Raw genomic sequence first — 22,224 nt, forward strand, 5'->3', positions numbered from 1 at the left:
ATATGGCTCATGAAAAATTATTTATGGGTTCACGAACTCCTAAGAATGAACAAAATCTTAGGATGTTTAGGGAACACACGTGCCGTGTTCCGCTGCCTGTGGAAGAGGCCTGACCCCAATCTGGACACTGCAGAGCCTCCTTGCAGGCCCCAAGTTGGAGACAGCACGCAGGACCCAACATCAGGCTGGTGTGGCAAACAGGAAACACGGGCATGGGCAGCCTGAATAGGAAAAGCCACTGCAGGAGCACTTGAGTCCACCTCAGATGTTTATCAAGGTTAGAAACAGAAGGACACGCCCAAGGTGCACAGCCGAAATCAGGAAAAACGAAGTCCTACGTAAGATTATCACCAACACAGGAAAATACATTTTGGCAGGAGGTAGGATAGGAGGGAGTTCTTAAAGAACAGGCGGCATGTAATGGTCTCTTCTCCACCAGACCATTAACCCAGACACATCCATCACACCTCGGTTCCTGTCAGTCTTCACACCTGTGAAAGGCAAACGCCGTGCTTGGCCTTTGCCGGCCTCATAAATGGGCTGAAGACAGGCACAGGCTAAATGTCTATAATAAGGAAAAGTTTTGAGCAAATCCATTAATTCCAATCCTGTGTGGGTTTTTATTGTGAAAGACAAATGTTTACAAGCTTAAGTGGCTATTTTATGATTAGTATGAAATATTGCCTGAGTGTAAATCAGTCTTGCCAGAGATGCAAGAAATAAGAGTTCCTAACATACTTTGGGTTCTGTTCAAGCAGTTTGAGTTGTAAGGAGAGAAAACCACTTAAGTGAGTTTGCGAGGGAGAACCCCACAAAGTGACAGGGTGGGAAGTATGGCCAGGTCCGGAAGTTGCCTGAGACCTAGAGAGCCAAGAATTAAGGTTTCTAGCTGTTTCCCCTATGATCCACGTGAGAGATGGCCTCACTGCTCAGTTCCCTGCCTCCCTCTGTACATGTTCTCTCTCTCCTTTCCTCTCTTTGTCTCTCTCCTCCTGTAGCCCCTACTTGTCACCTTCCTGGCACACAAGGCAGCTCCTACCATTGAAGGAAACTGCACCTTAGTTCCCCTGCTCAGATTTCTGAGAAGTAGACTCTGATTGGCTCAGCCCTCCCATGGCCCTTGAACTACGTGCTCAACTCTAGCCAACTGTCTGTGGTCAGGGTCTGGGGGCCTGCAGCACAGATTCAAAGTTTCTGGGAAGCGGACATGAGCAAGACATGCCTCATAATGCGCGTGGAGATTTTTATAGCTCAAGTGCACACGCCAGTGACCTTCAGCGATGGATGAAGAGTCTAGTTCCTAATTAAGGTTAGCCATCATCCAGGCAGCACCCCCGCTGATGGAAATGTTAATGAGTTCATTGGAGAAGAGCAAAGGCAAGTGCCAGATGGCATTGAGGTAGCAGTCCCACGAGGTTGCCGTCCCACGAGGTTGCCCTCGGAGAAAAGTTACAGGTGCCCAGATTAATTCCCTTCGTGTGCAGGTTTGTTGCCGTTGGTCAACTGAATAGCCAAAAAGGTACACCTATGCTGTTTTTACAATGCAGACCGAAGTTCTGTGAGTTTTCCCGCGGCGTTTTGATAGAAAGGGAATTACAGTTCCCCCTTGTCCTCTAAATCTTACCTAGGTGCGTTTTCAGCCACACTTTTGGCCTGCAGTTGGTCAGCTCCGTAAAGCATTCTGGCTCCAGTCCTCAAACTTCCTGTGGCAAAGGTGGATTTGGTATTGTCTGCTTCCTCCAGGTTCCATGACGGCTTCCTTAATGTGTTGTTCTCTTTGTGCCATGGGTGGTAAGTTCTGACCAGCAGTGGAAATTGGCTCCTCCACTCAGTAGCATAATAGGCACAAAGGTCAAATCTGATTGTCTGGAACCTCCTGCCCAGAATTCCCAACAACTCCATTACGGGTTAGTTTTATGTTTACTGTAATGAGATATTGTTTTCCCCATGCCTATTATGATTTCTACAGGATATTATATTTGTTAAAATACAGCATGGGGCCAGGGAACAGAGCAGAGTTACCAAACCCTTAGAAGGTTAAACCTGGTGGTGGCTATCATCGGTCAGATTGCATTTGTGGTTTTCTAGACATTAAGTAAATAAAAACAATGGGAAACCTTTGGAAGACCTCATGGATACCAGAAAAGATAACTTGGAATTATAAATGAATAATACATTACATTTATTTCTGGACCAACCTGTGTTGGAGACTAATATTAAACTCCTATGTTTAAAGGTTATCAATGTAACTAAGCTAAGCCAAGAGCAGTTTGGGCTTAAAAAATAAATACAGGGAAGATAAAATATTTCTTGCAAGTTAATGACCTAGCAAATGGGTAGATGTGTTAAATGATGCTATAAAAATGACAGTAACAAGGCAAGCAGATGTAAAGCTTCATTCTAACCTCAGTTGAATATCAACATGGAAAGATGCAAGTGCTTTATAAAATAGATAGTGTTGGTGCTGTACCCACAGTGACTTACTCCAACTTGGGGGGGAAAAAAGTAAATAAATATAGTGAAATAATTTCAAGTGGTTCCAAAGCCGTCTCCCTCACTTTATACCTAAACCACCTCCAGATACTGATATTTTCAAAATCAATTGTGTTGAACAAGGAGCAGTGATGAAAAACTAACCAAAGGGTTGTGTGTTTTTTTTTCAAATAAATGGGGAAAAAAGTTTAGTTTTAAATATGAACTAGAAAGGAATATCTCTCCATAAAACTATGTAAAGAGGTTTATACAGTAAAGGAAGGTATGCAAAGACACTTGATGAGGGACAACTCCTCAGAAGCAGAACAGTGCTTCCAAGTTCCTATTTCTGGGCTGATGGCTCTCAAGGAGATGCATAGTCAGATTAATGCAGTCTTTAGTGCCAGTGTAACCCAACAGGGACCAGGGAGTTCAGCATCACTTATGTGGCAGGCCAGAAAACTGACAAATCCTTATGTATGCAGAGGATCGGGTATCACATGAATTACTGACCTTGTGATTAACGACCGACTGTCTGACAGCTGCTTTTCTTTACAGGAGTATTCTGTTTCTCAGCATGAGCCATATGTTTGATCCTTGTATACAGCTGCAGCCACCCTCACATTCCACATTCCCTCACAGCAACTCTTTGGTCTCAAGCTTCACCATCATGTAGAGAAGATTTTATGAATCTCTTGCCAAGGTCAAGCCAGGGATCTTCCACATTATGCCTTTAAAAGAACCAATTTCCAAAGTGACTGTTCAAGAGACCCAAGGGGTTACACCTTAGTACTTGGGCTAAACTAGCCCAGAATAGAGGCTACACCAGACCTAGCCCTAAACAATTTAAAAAGAAACCATGAAAGAATCAAACCAATCTGATCTTCCAGTAATGTGACTGCCTAATAGAACAAAGCCAATGCTCTTTAAAGGAAGATAGCAAAATTCAGATACTCCATAACCTAATTAGATGTTCAGCATCCAATAAAAAATTACTAGACATGCCAAGAATCAGCAAAAGGTGACTCATAACCCAGAGTAAAAAAAGTCAATAGAAGATGAGCCACCAGTGACAGAAATGATAGAATTAGTATGCAAAGTCTTTGATATAGCTATTACAAATGTGTAATATATTTAAGGGTCTTTAAATAATATAAATAAAATCAGGAGAGAGAGTGAAGCTATAAAAAAGAACCAAACGTAATGTCTGGAGATGAAAATGAAAATTTCTGAAATGGAAAAATACACTGGATGGAATTAACTGCAGCTCAGACTTGGGAAGAGAAAAGATCAGTTAGCTTGAAGATGCAGCAATGCAAACTATTCAATCTGTAACAGAAAAAAAGATAGAAAAGAATAAGTGAGGCCTCAGTGACCTGGGAATAAATGCAAGTGATTTATTATACTTGTAAGCGTAATTAGAGTCCCAGAAAAGTGTGTGTTGGCAGGAGGGGAGGAGAGGGAAACAAAAAAATATTTGAAGGAATAATGACTGAAAAAAATTTCACATTTAATAAAAACTATGAACCCACATATCTAAGAACCTTAATGAATCCCAAGCAGTATAAACATACACACAAAATCAAAGCACATCATAATCAAATTGCTGGAAAACAGTGATAAAGAGAAAATCTTAAAATCTGCCAGAGAAAAAAGACATATGATGTACAGAGGAACAAAGATAAAAATGAGCAGGTTTTGCCTGGCCAGGCGTGGCTCAGTGGCTGAGCATCGACCTAGGATCTGGGTTGTGGGCTCGATCCCCAGCAGGGGGCATGCAGGAGGCAGCTGATCAATGACTCTCATCATTGATGTTTCTATCTCTCCCTCTCCCTTCCTCTCCCTGAAATCAAAGATATATATATATTTTAAACGAGAGCAGGTTTCTTTTCCAAAATGATACAAGTCAGAAGACAATAGTATGGCATCTCTAAGTTACAGAACAAAACAAAAACAAATGCTGTCAATAGAGAATTCTACATCCAGCAAAAATCTCCTTTAAAAGTTAGGGTGAAATAAAGGCTTTTAAAGACAAACAAAAGCTGAGAGAATTTGCCTTTTATGCACTAAAAGTAATAGTAAAGGAAGTTCTTTAAGCAGAGAAAGTAAAACCAGATGGAAACTTGGATCTACACAAAGGAATGAAAAACATAAAAAATGGTAAATATGTGGGTAAATATGAAAATATTTTATTTTTAAATTTCTTCTCAAAGTAATTACCTCTAGAGAGCAAAAATAACAAACATGTTTTGGGGTTCATAACTTATGCATAAATGACATTTACGCAGAGGGAGGAGCAATGGAAGTATACTGTTAGAAGATTATTAGAAAACATTCAATATTAGTATTCAAAGTAGACCTGGTGAGCTCAGGATATATGTTGTAAACATTAGCACAACCACTAACACTAGATGTATAGCTAACAGATTAATTGCAGGAAATAAGGGGAAAGTAAGCAGAGGACAGATGGGGTGAAGAGAGAACAAACAGCAATATGATAGATTTAATCCCAACCATTAAAAATATATGGTTATAAACCCTCCAATTTAAAAGAATGAATTAGATCCAGCTGATGGAGGGAATTTCACGATGTGTTGTGAAGTTGAAACAGCACATGCAGACTTGTAATAATAAGAGCATGATTCAGTTTGATTCAATGGATAGAAAACAGCAACTAAAACCTCTCTCCATCTCTATGATACATGCATTCATGATCGTTTGAGAATGGAGAAAGTGTGGAAGAGTAAATATTGGGCTGCTAACATTTGTTTATTTATGGGCAGTAGGAGGGGAAGGTGAGGAAAAATAGGAGACTAGCAAAATGGAAACATACGCATGACAGATGTTAACAAAAGTGTTAAATAGAATCTATGACAATAGTGTTGGTATTTTCCTTTTATATAGTGTTTTATAGTGTTCTTTGAATCTCTCATTCTGTGGAGGAAAAGCAAAGACATGTTGTGCAATAATTCTCCCAAGACAGTTCGGCCTGGAAATGCTTTAGCATTTTATCTGGTTATAGCATGCAGCACCGGCCAGTGTTCTAAGTAGTCATTAAACACTGCAAGAAGCTCCACTGGAAGCCAAAGATGAGCTGGTCGAGGTTCTTTGGTTGCAAGTAGCAGCAGCTGACTTTGGCTGACTTAAAGGGAAGAAATTCTTGTGAAGACCAGAAAATTAGTCTCAGAATCGAGGCAGCTCCCGCAGGGAGGAGCAGGAACTCCAGGGATGGTCCACAGCAGGAGCAGTCTGGTCAGGGGCTTCCACTGGAATCAATGGACTCCAGTCTTACTTTGAACCTACATCATTTGTTCACCTAAGTCCTGGAAGAGGGCACCTGGCTCATCACCTGCCCACTCTCTGGATTCACCAGGACCTCCTGGGAGGTGCTCAGGACCCCTAAGGGTCTCAGTAGCAGGAGGGCTGAAGGAAAAGGTAAAGATTAAATTAAAGAATCATTACGGAATGAAAATGGGAAGCTTTTGTTTTTTGAAACATTTGGACTCTAGATCCATCTCCCAACTTCTCAGAATGTCAAGAGATCATCCTGTTTGTGCTGCTCAAAACGATACACCATTTCCTTTCCTCAGGGAGAGAAGTACTATTTACGACTTTTGCGTAAAAGAACCCCAGGGTTCCTACGGAAATGTACTTGACCTCTTACACAACATTTTACTTAAGCCAGAGCAAAGGAAATAATGGACATCCAGAGATCAAAGGGCTGCCTTCCACTTGGTTCCCTTTAAAAATCAATAATTATTTTTTATGGTTCTTTTCTTCTTAAGTAAGCGGCATCTGGCTTTATGGAATTTGGCAGAGTTCAGAGCATCCTGTGCTAGTTATTTTTATATTTAAATATGAGTAAGATTGGTAAATGACAATTAAAATGGAACCATTTGAGTAAGGAAGAGTAATAAAAAACAATGAAACTGAACCATACATATTTAGTTCGATTTTTGTAGATCATCTGGTCTACCTCCCCCATCAGAGTCATACAGATGAATTCATGAGGTCACATGATTTGACACAATTTTGCTGCTCAAACATTTGTGGCACTTTTCTATATAGTTTCTTATTTTGAATGCTACATCTTATAGAATTCCTTTATAAAAGTGTTTTATGGGGTTAGAATCAACATCTACCTTACAGGTAAATTGTTATGACAGGATTGATCATATAGAAATATGTGTAGGGGTCATGCATTAGCTGAAGTTCATCTTTGAATTTATTTTTTTATTGGGTAAACAGCTTTTATTCTTTTATTCTTTTCTTTTTAAAATCCTCACCTGAGGATATGTTTTTATTGATTTTTAGAGAGAGAAGAGAGAGAGAGGGAAACATTGATGTGAGAGAGAAACATCCATCTGTTGCCTCCCATATGTGCCCCAACCGGGGGTCAAACCTGCCACTCAGCTAAGTGCCCCAACCAGGAATTGAACCTGCCACCTTTTGGTGTACGGGATGACACTCCAGCCAACCCAGCCACCCATCCAGGGCTAGATAAATAGCTTTTAATCCTTTCCTCATCCTTAGAAATGGGCCGATCATCAGGTCAGATCCAAGGTTGTTTCTTAGAAATTTCCGCCCATCTTAACAGAATTAATCTTACATCTGATTATATCCAGGATACTAGTCTAGGTTTCAAAAGGTAGTATATGTCCCAGAATAAAATAAATTTCTTGATAATGCAATGAGGTAACTTCAGCTGTCCCTGGTGCTGAACTTGGCATGCTGCAGATAGGTCAGAGGATCTCCTTCACCAATTTTTGTACATATTTTCTTCTAGGCTTCTATTACCAAAGACAATATTAAGAATTCAATAATAATACCCTGCATGCAAGCCATGAGTTGTTTCACAAACATTGTCTTGGTTTATCATGCATGCGTAATTATTCACACGTTTTGGATAAGAAAATGAAGCTAAGAGAAACAAGCGACTTGTCTAATACCTCATGCTGAGTAGCTTCTTGCACCTAACAATCCATGTAATTTGCTAAATAGATTAATGTAGTAGACCTTTTGTCTCCTAGTCAAATTCTCACAAAATGTACAACCATGGCTGACATAGTACATGACAGTGTTGAAGAGAAGAAAAGTATATACTAGAAATGTCACTTTTAGAAAACTTCTGCAGGACCTGGGAGTGTTTGGAATGCTACCTTTTAAAAGACCGCCCTTGCAGGAGAGCTGTCCCTGGTGCTGAACCTGCCATGCTGCTAATAGGTCAGAGGGTAACGTTCACCAATTTTTGCACACATTTTCTTTTAAACTTCTACTACCAGTGGTAATATTATTAATAAAAGCTATATTTGTAAAACATTTTTCTTTTCAAACATTTTAAGGACTATTTTTTATTTTATAGGTTTTTTTTAAAGGGAAGGCAAGTTTTTTGTTTGTTTTTAAAATATATCTTTATTGATTTCAGAGAGGGAGGAAGGGAGAAGAAGAGAGAGAGCTGAAACATCAATGATGAGAAAGTTATCATTGATCGGCTGCCTCCTGCACGCCCCCAACTGGAGATTGAGCCCTCAACCCGGGCATGTGAACTGACTGGGAATCGAAAAGTGATCTTCTGGATCCTAGGTTGATACTCAGCTGCTGAGCCATGGACTATTACTACTGGCTTTAAGGACTATTTTTTAAATTATAGCTTTGTTGAGTTATTACTGATGTACCACTAAATTTACCTTTTTAAAGTATGCAGTTCAGCAGATTTTAGTATATCCATAAAGTTGTGGAATTATCACCACTATGTAACTTTAGAACGTTTTTATTACTGAAGAGAGAAACCCATCCCCTCAGCCTCTGGCAACCAGGAATCTACTTTCTGACGCTACAGATTTGCCAATTCTGGACTTTCATAGAAATGGAATCATACAATGTGTGGCCTTTTGGGATTGGCTTCTTTCATGTAGCATAATGTTTCTGAGAATTATCCAAGTTGTAACATGTATCAGTACTTTATTAATTTTTATTGATAAACAATAATCCATTGTATGGATATACCACATTATGTTCATTAATTCATCAGTCAGTGAATACTTAAATTCTTTCTATTTTTGGCTATGCTGCTAGGAACATCCATGTGCATTTTTTTTCCTGTGGACATTTGCTTTCAATTCTCTTCAGTATATACCTAGTAGAATTGCTGGGCTACATAATATTTTTTTTAAATGTTTTTATTGATTTTTTAGAGAGAGAGGAAGAGAGTAAGGGAGAGGGAGATAGAGACAGAAACATCAATGAGAAAGAAACATCACATCAAGCCCATAACCCGGACATGTGCCCTGACCGGGAATCAAACCAGCGACCTCTTGGTGCATAGGTCAACAGCCAACTGAGCTGCACCAGCCAAGCTACATAATCTTTTTAATATTTGAGGAACTGCTAAATACATCTCCAAAGCAGCTGCACTATTTTGCATTTCCACCAGCAAAATTCAAATTTCTCCATATCTTTGTCAACATTTGTTATTATCTGTCTTCTTGATTTTAGTCACCCTAGTGGGTGTTAAATTGTATCTTGTGGTTTTGACTTGCACTAGCATTTCCCTAATGCCTAATAATGTTGAGAATCTTTTCCTGTACTTATTGGCCACTTGTTATCTTCTTTGGAAAAAGGCCTATTTAAATATTTTGCTCATTTTTTAAAAGTTGGGTGATTTTTATTGTTATGGTAAAAGAGTTCTTTTTGCATTCCAGATGCAAGTCCATTATCAAATATATCATTTGCAAATATCTTCTCTCACTCTGTGGGTTATCTTTCCACTTTCTTGATGATGTAAAGGACTATTTTCAAAACTGCAATCCTTCTCTGATTCTTCCCAGTCCTTCCCTCAGCAACTCTCCAAGGGTTTAATAGAATGTAATAAGAATTCCAATATCTATCTCTGAGTAGCTCATTATGAAGCAGGACTCATTTACAACATAATTGTTGGAAAATATCATATGAAAGAAAAATTTTAGAGGTTCTCTGGTAAAAGACTTGCTTGTAAAACTGAATGATGCAGAATATACATCTCTCCCCTGCAGGAGAAGAGATATGCCTCAACTACTGTACTTTTCTCACTATACTGCTTGAAAGTGATAGCCAGAAAAAAAATAAGTGGAAGCATCGAACTACTTTCTAGCCTAATAACTATTAAGCTCCTGTCTTCTAATTCTGTTCCTTGGCAAGAAAATAATCCCTTTTATATGATCAGAAAGAGATGGAACTATTTTTTAATTGGAAAGTATTACCTCTGCCAGAGTGTTTTTCCTCTTGGTGAAAAGCAGAGTAAGAAAAAGAATCTAGTATGTTAACTGAGATCAGTTTTATTCCCTTAAAAAGATCCAAATACAGTATTTATCCAACACCTTCACTGAGTTGAAAAAATATCTCCTAACTCTCATAGTCCTGAGCTGAAAATACATCTCCTCTATATTTGCAGTTTCCCACTATGTGCTTAAGTTTAAGGGGATGCTCTTTCTCCCTCTAAAATCAATAATTGCTATCAATATAACTGAAAAACCATTCCAACATTTAAATTTAAATTTGTTGATAATGGTAGATGACATTTATTAATATTTATTTTTAATGCTTATTTTGTTGGACAGAAATGAGAGTGATATAATAGTTTCATTTACAAATATCAGATTCCCACCCAGTTTATATAGCTTTTGATGTGTTTCACCCTAGTATCTTCAAGTCATAAGTTAAGGTCATCTGGAGTGCTTTTTATATTTTATCCAAATAATTCCTGTGCGGGGGGAGTCATAAGACCTATGTTCTATTTTTTATGCCACTGTGGTTTTTAGAAGATAGGTTAGTGTGCCTATGAAGGTGAGCTCACAGGGGTATAGTTTCTTATCTCCAGGAATTAGCTAGCCCTTGGAGGGGCATTCTGTCCAGGGCTACCAAGGTCCTAGATGCTACAGCATCAAGAATACAGAAAGTGAGAAAATATAGTTAAGACAGATCCTTAATAGTTTTTAAGAGTGTGAAGAGTCTAGAGGTTTTTCAGAGACCAAAAAGTTTAAGAACTTCTGGGCTGGGTTATGCATATCACTTAGAAGCCCCAAAGCTCAGAGGGATTAGTTCAGTTCTGTGCCTGTGCTCCACCCCCTCAGTACTCTGCATTGCCTCAAACAAAGGGCTGCACTGGTCCCTGGCTGGCAAGGGGCGGGGGGTGCTGAGGGATGTAGCACTGGATGACTAGACCATGAGGGAGCTGTGGGTGCTGATGAAAGAGCAGCTGCTTACTGTTAACAGCATAGGCCAGAAGGGGGGCTCTTTGTGCGAACTGAGGGCTGATGAACAGGAAAGAAGGAAGAAGTGAAGGAGCTGGGAGTCCCAATGAACTTCAATGAGCTTGAGGAGCAAGTGGGAGAGGGGAAAGGGAGGTGACTTCTGACACAGAGTGGGACGTAAAGCTGATGATTTAAGGGGGGTTAATTCCAGATGATGGCAAGGCCTGGGTGCAGCCGTTGGACTAAACTCTGAAGAGAAGTTGAACACCATTGGTGTGGAGGACACAAAGACTGAGAGTTTCAGTTTGAGTGAAGGTTGAAATGGATACATCTGGTGTCAGGGTCCTTTATAAATGCTGAGAGTCAGCTTGGAGTTGGTGGAGTGGGCAGGGGCTGGGTTAGCAGGGCACGTGAGCCTCGTAGGGAAAGGAGGGCAGCGGAGGTGGAAGAAACTTGGTTTTTAATTATCACACGGCGGTTCTCATACATGACTTCATATGGTCCTCCCCGGCACTTGATGAGATGCACATGTGGAGGGCAACAGACTTGCTAAAAGAAAACCAGTCATCTCGCGTGAGCAAACCAGGTCAAGTCTCCTGGTTTGACCCAAGCTGGCTGTAGTTTGCTGTGAGAGTCTTTGTTCTTCCATGTACCATTCACGGTAGAAGATCAACCTCTTAGAAAGAAAACATATAGATTCTACACAGAAAAGGAAGAACATTCTCTAAGTTTTCTTCTTCCCAGACTGTGCTAAAAATCTTCAGGCTGTAGCTGGTGGGGAAGAGCTGCTGGGCTGCCAGGAACTGGTCCAGGAGAGGTTCTTATGGTGCCACCTAGTGTCCATGACTGGACTTATCCACAAAGCTTTGGCTATAAATATTCTGAAAAGTAATTTATGTAAATTGCAACTAACTGCTTAATTTTGCAAGAAAATAGCTATTAAAGTGCATATCTTCCTCTCCCTACCAGGCAGGTTTCTTTACCTGGCCTCTTAATTGCCTTGAGGGTAGACCAATTCAGTGAATTACTTTATTCTACAAAAGAGAAATTAGGACCTAGTGACTGACACTCATGGTTATCTTAAAATCAACACTTTCTGTAGGATCTTGGATCACTTGGCATAGTGAGAAGATTGCTAGGGTTGGCACCAGAAGTGTCTAAGGCATTCAGGTCTTGACTCAGTGGGATGGTATATACAGAGGTGCTTTCTTTGAGTGAAGTTATCATTTTTATAACCCAACTCTACAATATATCTGAATTTATACATTGGCCAAATAATCTAAATACAAAAATTTCCTCTCTTAAGAGAGAAAAAAAAGCTCTGGCTGGGTAGCTCGGTTGGTTGAATTGTCCCAATACACCGGGGTCCCAGGTTCGATCTCTGGTCAGGGTGCAAGTTTTTGTTGCTTTATGTTGGAAGCCTCTGAAAGCAAGATTTAAATTGTCCCCTTGTTTTGAGGCTCTAAAACAGCCTCAATAGAATTATAATGTAAACCACATAGATGATAATAAATTTTCTAGTATTATATTTAAAAAGCTAAAAGCAGGTGAAATTCATATTGTATATAATGTGATATTTACTAAATGTTATTTCAATATTCAATCAATATAAAAATTAAAAATGACATATGCAATATTCTTTTTGTTTTTTGTTACTAAGTCCTTGCAATCCTGTAGTATTTTACACAAACAGCAAATCTTAATTCTGACCAGCTACGTTTCAAGTGCTCAGTATTGGATAATACAATCCTTGAGACACACACTACATAATGATATTTGGAATGGGTGAGAAATAAGACTTTTGCATTTGTGAAATAAGAGTATGGTGAAGATGAAGGCAGTGGTTGGAAAGGAGAACAGGCCTATCCATGCCCTTGTACAGCTGTGAAAGGTATCTTTTACCCCATGGCCTCCACTGCACAGCTGTATAAAGTGGCTCTAGTGTACCCCAAGAGACAGAGCACTTCAGTGTGGAGACCACTATTTTAAGGTGGATTCTGGCTGCCAAGGTCTTTGGCAATGATGCAATAACAATGAAATTATACATCTTTGTCTCCTGAAGAAGACCTAGTGAACTATCCTAAAATTCTGAACCAAGTGAAAAGAAAAATTCACAAGGCAAAAGATTAGCAGAAGATCCAGAAAGCCCCCAATATAATTTTTAAAGATGAGGTTGACAACTATCTTATCACAAGGAGGGAGTTTTTGGTAATAGTAGGGTGATGCTTTCCCCTTGAGTATGATGGAGATAACATGGAATTATATAATAATTATCAACCTAACATCAGATTACTTAGGGAGATGACTATTTTCTATGTTATGGCACAGACTTGACAAAGGATCTTTCTTACTTTTATTTTCTTAGCAGTCTCCTATGATTTGTCCCCCTATCTCTAAATTTCAGGGTGCAGTATGAATGGTGGGTTTCCTTTCCAAAGTAACCCAGATACTTGTCCTAAAAGGTAAGTGTAAAAAAGTACTTTGTGATACTGCCTTAGGCCGCCTGGGCTCCCATGACGAAATATCATACACTGGGTGGCTTAAAACAACATAAATTCATTTCTTCCAGTTCTGGGGCTGAGAAGTCCAAGATCAAGGTGCCAGCTGATTTGGTCTCTGGTGAGAGCTCTCTTCCTGGCTTGCAGATGGTTGCCTTCTGTGTCCTCCTGTGGTGGAAAGTGAAGTCTGGTGCCTTTTCCTATTCTTATAAGGACCCCGGCCCTATCAGATTAGGGTCCACCCTTATGACCTCATGTAATCTTTATTGCCTCCTCACAGACCCTATCTCCAGATGTCTCAGTTCAGTTTACTGTAACAAAGCACCATATACTGGATGGCTTAAACAACAGACATTTATGTCTTGCAGTTCGGGAGGCTGGGAGTCTTAGGTTAGGGTGCCAGCGTGGTCAAGTTCTGGTGAGGTTCTCTTCTGTTTTGCAGACTGCTGACTTCTTGTACCTTCATCTGCCACAAAGTGGAGAGGGAAGCAAGGTTTTTCCTGACTCTTATAAGGGCACTAATCTCATTCATGAGGGCTCCACCCTCTTCATCCTATTTAATCCTAATTACCTCCCAAAGGCCCCACCTCCTAATACTATCCCACTAGGGAGTAAGATTTCAACATATGAATTTGGGGAAGAGGGCACAAACATTCAGTCCTTAACGCTGAGTATAGTTCACTACTTGGGGGTTAGGACTTCAACATAAGAATTTTGGGGGGGGATACAATTCAGTCCAGAGCAGATATTGAGGTTCTTAAGAGTATGAAATTCCATTTCAGATGCTCTCCAAATAAATTAAGATTATCATATGCCTGGATGATTTCCTTAGGATGGAATTCTGTTTAGCTGGAGGTCAATGACTAGTTTAATATTTTCCAGAATTCCAAGTCTTTGTATAACTCCATTCTCTGTCATCTGCTTGTGTACAAAATGGTTTCATTTTCAAGATAAAGTAAATTTCATTATGACCCGTACTTCTCCCAAGAAAAACTCTTGGGGACAGTTTTGGGGGTTTCCAGGTAAACTAATATTACGGTAAAATATGTTTTCTAATGAACTATTTCTCCTATTTTTTTCCTCTATACATTTATTTTTTCTAGTCTCAGAACTGCAAAGACATAGTAGGTCCCCCCTTCCCATCCTATTAAAAAATAATGAGCATTCCACAATCAAGAGCAAAAGAGGGTCATATAAGTGGGGTATTTCTAGAGTAATTTCTGTGTGAAACTAGCAATACTTCCTTCCAAGCTTGAGTGCAGTAGGTGAACCTGTGAAACTAGAATAAACCAAAAAGTACCTTTCCTGTAAATACCTTGAAGTTGGTGTACAGAATACCATTGAAATCTATTTTTTATTTCTGTGACAGTGGGGAATTCCATAAAGTAATAATGTAGGGTGTTTTGATTTTGTCATAAAATATGATATTTATGGTATTGAAAATGGAGATATGCATCCAACTTGTACTAAGTTCCTTACAGAGAATTAAAAAATCAATCAAACAAACAAAACAAACCCTCTAATGGCTCAGCAGTGTTCTTCATGAACAATTACTGTAAGTAAGGGTTAGCGTGTTCAAGAAAGAGGAACCACGAGTCTTTCATGCTTTATCTATTCTAGGTAAGGCGACTGAAATAGCGATATCAATTTGAGATGATTAAAAATGTAAGTTACCGGTGCCGAACAAGATGGCGCGTAGGTCACAGCTTCACCTGCCTCCCGCAACCACATCAAAATCACAACTAAAATACAGAACCACCATCACTCAGAACCTCCTGAAATCTGGCTGAACAAGCACCAAGACCAGTAGGAGGGGCGGAGACGCACGTGGATCGGGCTGAATCATGGAGACGCGGCCGTGGGCCCGCACCCAGGGCCTCCATTTAAACCCGGGAGGGAATCTTGGCGGTGGAGGATTCCCGGAGGAGGGAGGGGTCCCAGCCGCACAGCAGGCCCCCAGCCCAGGGCTCCAGGGCCGGGAAGAGACATCCCCACACCTTGGGGCTGTGAAACCAGAGGGGACTGTCCCTGAGGGTTGCCGAGGCTGCGGGAGCCCCAGGCTTTCCTATTACAGGGCTAGCGCACGGACTCCCTCAGACGCGCTCCCTCCGAGCCCAGCGCCGGGCAGCAGCCTGAAAGGACCTGGGACACTCGGGGAGGAACTAACCTGCCTGAAATCCGGGCGAGAGGTGGAGGGCGGCTTCCTCCCACGCAGAAGGGCTGGAAAAGGCCGTTGCTCCTTTGGCGAGTCCTCCCCGCACACAGCCGGCAGGCAGGCGCCATGTTTGAATCGCCAGCACCTGACTCACGCCTTTGGCCCCGCCCCGTGATTCCTGGAGGCCCCGCCCCTCCCCACCTGCAGCTCATCCAGGCCATTTCCAGGGGCTTTTCTGTGCAAAAGGCCTCTAGAGCCTCATGCTTAGGACTTTCCTAAAATCTCTCAAACAAGCAGCAGCTGGCCTCAGTGTGCCCCATACCTCTCGATAAGTGGCCCCAGGCCTGGCACTAGTGGCAGCCTGCATTGATTCATAGCTTGGCCTCTCCTGGGCACCTCCAAGCCCAGCACAAGGAGCAGCCAACTACGGTTTGCTGTGTAGCTCATGCTGGGTGGCCCTGGGCAAGGCACTGGCACAGGCTGACTTTGCACCTCCTGGGAGGCCCCAGAGGCAGTGCACCTGGTGGTCAGACTCGACCACACTAGATTACAACCCTACCACATCCACGAGTGATACTCAAGGGGCACGCTTGGTGACCACCAAAGCCCCACTGAAGGAAACCCTGCTCCCCAGGGGTGTCTCCAGCACAGCAGCTCTTCAGCTGTAGCTGCAGCTGGTCCTCACAGCTGATTGGCCTGGGGGTCAGTTCCTCCCAGTGATGCCAACAGCAACCAAGGCTCAATTACAACAGGACAGTGCACACAGCCCACACAGGGGAGCATCTAGAAGACCCAGCTCGGGACTGGGGAGGCTGAGCCACTGGTCCCTACAGGACACCTACTACACAAAGCCACTCTACCAATTCCAGGAGACATGGCAGCTCTACCTAAAACATAGAAACAAACACCTGGAAGCAGCCAAAATGTGGAGGCAAAGAAACATGTCACAAAGGAAAGAACAGAAGAAATCTGTAGAAGAGGAACTAAATGAAATAGATCCAAGCACGCTAACAGATAGAGAGTTCAGAATTTTGGTTATAAGGATGTTTAAACAGACTATTAGGGAAATAAGGGAGAAAATCGATAACATAATAAAGTACCAATTTGAAATGAAGGCTACAGGAACTGATATGAAGAATAATCTACAGGGAATCAACAGTAGAGTAGAGGACGCTGAGAATCAAATCAGCAATTTGGTACATGAGGAAACAAAAAACACCCAACCAGAAGAGCAAAAAGAAAAAAGAATCCAGAAATATGAAGATAGTATAAGGAGCCTCTGGGAAAACTTCAAAAGGCTCAACATTAGTATTATTGGGGTGCCAGAAGGGGAAGATGGAGATCAAGAAATTGAAAACCTATTTGAAAAAATAATTACAGAAAACGTCCCCTTCCTGGGGAAAGAAATCGACTTACAAGTCCAGGAAGCACAGCGGTCCCAAAGAAGAGGAACCCAAAGAGGCCCACAGCAAGACACATCATCATTAAAATGCCAAAGGTTAAAGACATAGAGAGAATCTTAAAAGCAGCAAGAGAAAAGCAATTAGTTACCTACAAGGGAGCACCCATACGACTGTCAGCTGATTTCTCAACAGAAACTTTGCAGGCCAGAAGGGAGTGGCAAGAAATATTCAAACTGATGAAAAACATGGAACTACAACCAAGATTGCTCTACCCAGCAAAGCTATCATTTACAATTGAAGGTCAGATAAAGAGCTTCACAGATAAGAAAAAGCTAAAGGAGTTCATCACCACCAGACCAGCACTACAGGAAAAGTTGAAGGGTCTTCTTTAAGAAGAAGCTAATGAACAAAAGAATCTGATAAAATAAATAGGTCCAGAGACACTGACGCATGCAACAGATGATCATATTTCAGAGGAAAGAGGGAAGGGGGGTGGAGGGTGGGAAGAGGTTAACCAAAGAAGTTATATGCATATATGCATAACCCATGGACACAGTCAATAACGGGATGAAGGCCTGGGGAAGGGGTGGGAGCGAAGTGGAGGGGGTCAATTGGGGGGAAAAATGGGACACCTGTAATACTTTCAACAATAAAGATAAATTTTTTAAAAAAGTAAGTTACCAAGTCTAAGGACTTAAAAGTTATAATATCATTATAAAACTTTTAGTTATCTAATTTAGGAATGTTTGATTGTAAGGGGAAGCTGGAAACTAAATGTTATTGTCTCTAGCAATTTTATTATATAGGCTTTTACTTTAGCTTATAGATTTTTGTTATTTATTGATATTGATATAAGAATAAGCTAATTGTTATAATTATATTACAGTTCATAGGCTTCTCACAATTTCCTCTAAGAAATTCTAATTTAGTTTTTTACTTACTTAGTTCAATATACTTGCTCTGTAATAATTTATTTCTATAATGTTAATAAAAACTGTTGGCATATCCCAATATATATACACATATATATATGTACACACATGTACCTGTGTTTTTATGTATTATGTATGCTATAAACTATAAAACATATACACAATAGAAATTTTAAAAAGATGAAGTAATTAAATTTAAAATTTTCCATTGAAGTTCAAAATAAGGACAATGTAACTAGTTATTTGTTATTTGGGACTGTCTTGGTTTAACACTGTAACATGGCCATTGAGTTTGATATTTTCTTAATAGGCTTTATTTTTTTTAAATAGTGTGGTTAGACTTACAGAAAAATGGAGGAGATAGTAAAGAGTTCTTATATACCCTGCACCCAGTTTTCCCTATTTTTAACATCTTACATTAATATGGTACATTTTTACACTTAATAACCAATATTGAGACATTATTAACTAAAGTCAAGGTTATTCAGACCTCCTTTACTCTAATGTCTTTTTCAGTTCCAGGATCCCATCCAGGACATTACCTTACATTCAGCTCTCATGTCTCCTTAGGCTCCTCGACTGTGAGAATTTCTCAGACTTTTTTTGTTTTTGATGACCTTGGCAGTTTTGAAGAGTGCTAGTCAATTATTATGTAGGATGCCTCTCTAATGGAATGTGTAATTTGTCTGATGTTTTTCTCATAATTATACTGGGGCTACGGTTTGGGGGAAGATCAAAGAAGGGCAGTGCCATTTTCATCAGATTACATCAAGGTTACAATCTATTAACATGACTTTTCACTGTACTCAGGTCTCATGTTGAGTTGGGGGCAAATGGATAAACGTTCAGTCTCTTTTGAGAAACCAAAAGCTGTTTCTCAAAAGTAGAGTCGTTACCCACAGAGGACGGCAGGACTTTGCTTCAAAATCCTGAGGGTGTGCAGTGTGATTCCCTATTGGGGCTTGTCAAAGACTACAAATAGCAGCTCTTTGCACCACTGCCACTTCAAGCACCATTAAATCTGTTGGATTGTATGACCCAAGTGGCAGAGCAGCTAGACCTGTTATAATTTTCTCTTCTCTCACTAGCTGTTGTGCCTCTTTTTAAGTAGTAGGAGGGGCCAGATGGAACAACTTACCCCTTTCCTTGACATACTCCACACTACTGGGTTCCCAGAAATTTCACTGAATTGGAAGGCCCTTGAATTTGAGCGGATTTGGTTCCCATCCTCTAGTATGCAAATATCTTACCAATATGTGTACAGTAATTGCTATTTCCCGTTTGCCAGGACAAATCAGCATACCATCATCAATATAATAGACCCGTGTGATGTTCTGTGGAAGGGGGAGAGGGATGAAAATCCCTGCAGCCTAAATTATGACATAGGGCTGAAGAGTTGCTCTATCCTGTGTTTGGACAGTGAGAATGTATTGCTTGCTTTGCCGGTTGAATTAAATTCCTTCTGGCAGTCTTTTTCAACAAGTGTAGAGGGAAAAGGCATTTGCCAGATCAATAGCTGTATACCAGGTACTAGGAAATGTATTGATTTACTCAAGCAACAAAACCACATCTGGAAAAGCAGTGTAACTGGAGTCACCACATAATCAGATTTATAAAAATCTACTGTCATTATCCAAGATCCAGCTGTCCTATGCACATGCCAAATAGGTGAGCTGAAAAGGTATGTGGTTGATACCACAACCTCTGCAACGTTCAGATCCTTGGTGGTGGCGCTACTCTTTACAATTCCTCCAAGAATGTGGTATTGCTTTTGGTTTACATTTTTACAGGTAGAAACAGTTCTAGTGCCTTCCATTCAGTCTTTCCTATCATAACAGCCTTCACTTTACAGGTCAGGTACCAATGTGGGGATTCTGCTAGTTGCTGAGCATGCCTATTTTAATCATGCATCCTCGAACTGGGGAAATAACCACAGGATGTGTTCCAGAAAGCCACTGGGCCTACTGTGAGATGAACCTGAGCTAAAATACCATTGATCTCTTGACCTCCCTAAGTCCCTACTGTTAGGTAGATACAGTGATGTTTTGGGTTTCCACGAATTAGTAGTGTCTACTAATCCCCCCAAAGTCTGATTTCCTTTCCCCCAATGCACAGTTGCCCTGGTAGATGGCCATAGGACATTTTAGGGAAGGCTGGGGAAGAGATTGACAATATACATTTTTGGCAATGTAGCAGGGTACTTCCTCAAGAGGACCTGCCTCCCCTTCATTCAGAGAATGCTGGGGTATAAACTGGCTCAAGTCTGTGAATTGTCAGACATTTCTGATTACTGCTTTAGTTCAACTGTCCGTTACAGTAACCACATCCACCTAGATTTTGGCAATTAAGTGCAACCCTTGGTTCCTGACACTGTGGGATCCCATAATTCTCACTGCTTTTAGGAATCCCAGTTTGATGATAGCAGTTTCCATTTTAAGATATATCTGACTCGAGAGAAAAGCAGTTGTGTATTTCTTCAAGGATGCTAAGGCTCCCATAACAAATTCATTTCTCATAGTCATGGTGAAGGGTAATGTCCTCGGGACCCTCCTGAGGTGAGTGAGCAGGTCTTACATGAAAAATCCACTCCAATATTGCAATCTTCCTATGACTTTTGATAGCTTCCTCTACAGTATCCTAGGCAGTTCTGGCACTTTAGTGTAGACACTTTTGGGTGGATGGAAGTCAAGTGATGAAAGGAGTTTTCACTCAGGTTCTTCTCACAGTGGGCCCAGTGGGTCCCCAAAGCCATCTTGTGGTTAACTTCTCAGTTTCACATTATGCATGACAGGAAAAGACAATCAAACAGTTAAGCTTTCCTAACTCTTTGGGGGAAAATGTTGTATCTAGAATATCTTAGTGGGCCCATATCAATAAATTTGGCCTGATAGCACTTTGTAATTCTTCATCTCGATCCCTGTATTAGATTCCTGGGGATGCTATAGCCAAGTACCACACACTGAGTCGCTTAAAACAACAGAAAATTATTCTCTCACAGTTCTGGAGGTTAGATATCTGAAACCAAGTTGTTGGCAGGGTTATGCTTCTTCCAAAGGCTCTTTGGAATAAACTTTCCTTGCCTTTTCCTAGCTCCTACTGGCTCCCAGTATTTCTTGGCTTGTAGCTACATCACTCTAGTCTCTGGTTCCATCTTCACACATCCTTAGTCCTCTGTGTCTATATATCTTGGCATCCTCTCCTCTTATAAGGACACCAGTCATTAGATTTAAGGCCCAGTCTATTCCAGCATTACCTCATCTTAACTGATTCAATCTGCAAAGACCCTATTTCCAAATAAGGTCACACTGAGGTTCCAAGTGGACATGAATTTGGGGGACATTATTCAACCCAATATAATCCTTCAATATCCGTAAGATGTATAATTCACGTATTCTTTTATTTGCTCTGATTTTTAAGCATGTGTATTTATTACTATTTCAAATAAAACTAAAGAGAAAAAACCCCATAATTCTTTGCCTTAAAATGCAAATATTCTTTCCATCCAGTTTCTCCCTTTGGTGCCCGCTACCACTTAGTCTCCCTACGCCGGTCTCCCAGGCTTGCCCTTCGCCAGTCTTTCCTCTAACTGCAAAGTGATCTTCCAAAGTAATATCCTTCCTGTCTTTCAGCCGGGATTAAGCACAAGTTCCCTAGTTAGCCCAAGGTGGTTTTCATGACCTGGTTCCCAGCATCCTCCCTCCGTTTCACCCGAGTAGAACCCCCCCCCGCCCCCCGCCCGGCACGCGCGCAGGTTCCCCGGCTGCCGCGCCGGGCCCCCGCCTGCACCCCGGTTCTGCGCCGGGCCCCCGCCTGCACCCCGGTTCTGCGCCTCTTGCTTGACGACGCCCCTTGCACCCCTGCCTGCTGCTCATCTTCAGAGGCTACTCCTGTTCCCTCCCCAGAGATGAAACGTTTCGCCTTCTGATCTTTGACGTCTGTTCATCTTTCCCTTTTGTTCCGGTTCCTCTAAAATCAAATGTTCTACCTGAAAGAATACAGCCCAAGAGCACACACTGCTCTTTGCTCAACTGTCCGGGGAACAGGCTCTCCTTCCCGCCCTCGCGCCGGGGACGGACCGCAACTGCCAGCCCGCTGACGACACCGACGGCCGAGGTTCTCCAGGCTCGGGCCGGGCGCGACGGGCCGTCGCTCAGGGAAGGCCGGCGTCGCTCGGTCGCCCACCTCCCTCTACGGCCGAGGAGACCGGGTCGGCGCAGGGCGACACCTGGAGGCCCGGAGTGACTGCAAGGTGCGCGAACACGCAGCGCCCTTCACACCTCGGGCCGGTTTCCTCCTGCCGCCCGAGGACGCGGCCGGTTACGCGTCCAGCGTTCCCTCCTCTTAAGCCGCGGGCTGCCGGCGGCACCCAGGACCAGGGAGGCGCCGCGCGCACAGGCTCTGGGGCCCGGCGACGGCTCGAGGGGGCGGAGCATGCGCAGTGGCCACGCCGCGTCTGACCCCAGGAGGCGCATGCGCAGGCCCCGCGTCCTCCGACTCCCCGCCCCCGCGGGCCGCGCCCCCTCCGTAAGGGTCAGA

Source organism: Miniopterus schreibersii, assembly GCF_964146895.1.
Source record: "Miniopterus schreibersii genome assembly, chromosome: 3".
Lineage (NCBI taxonomy): Eukaryota > Metazoa > Chordata > Mammalia > Chiroptera > Miniopteridae > Miniopterus > Miniopterus schreibersii.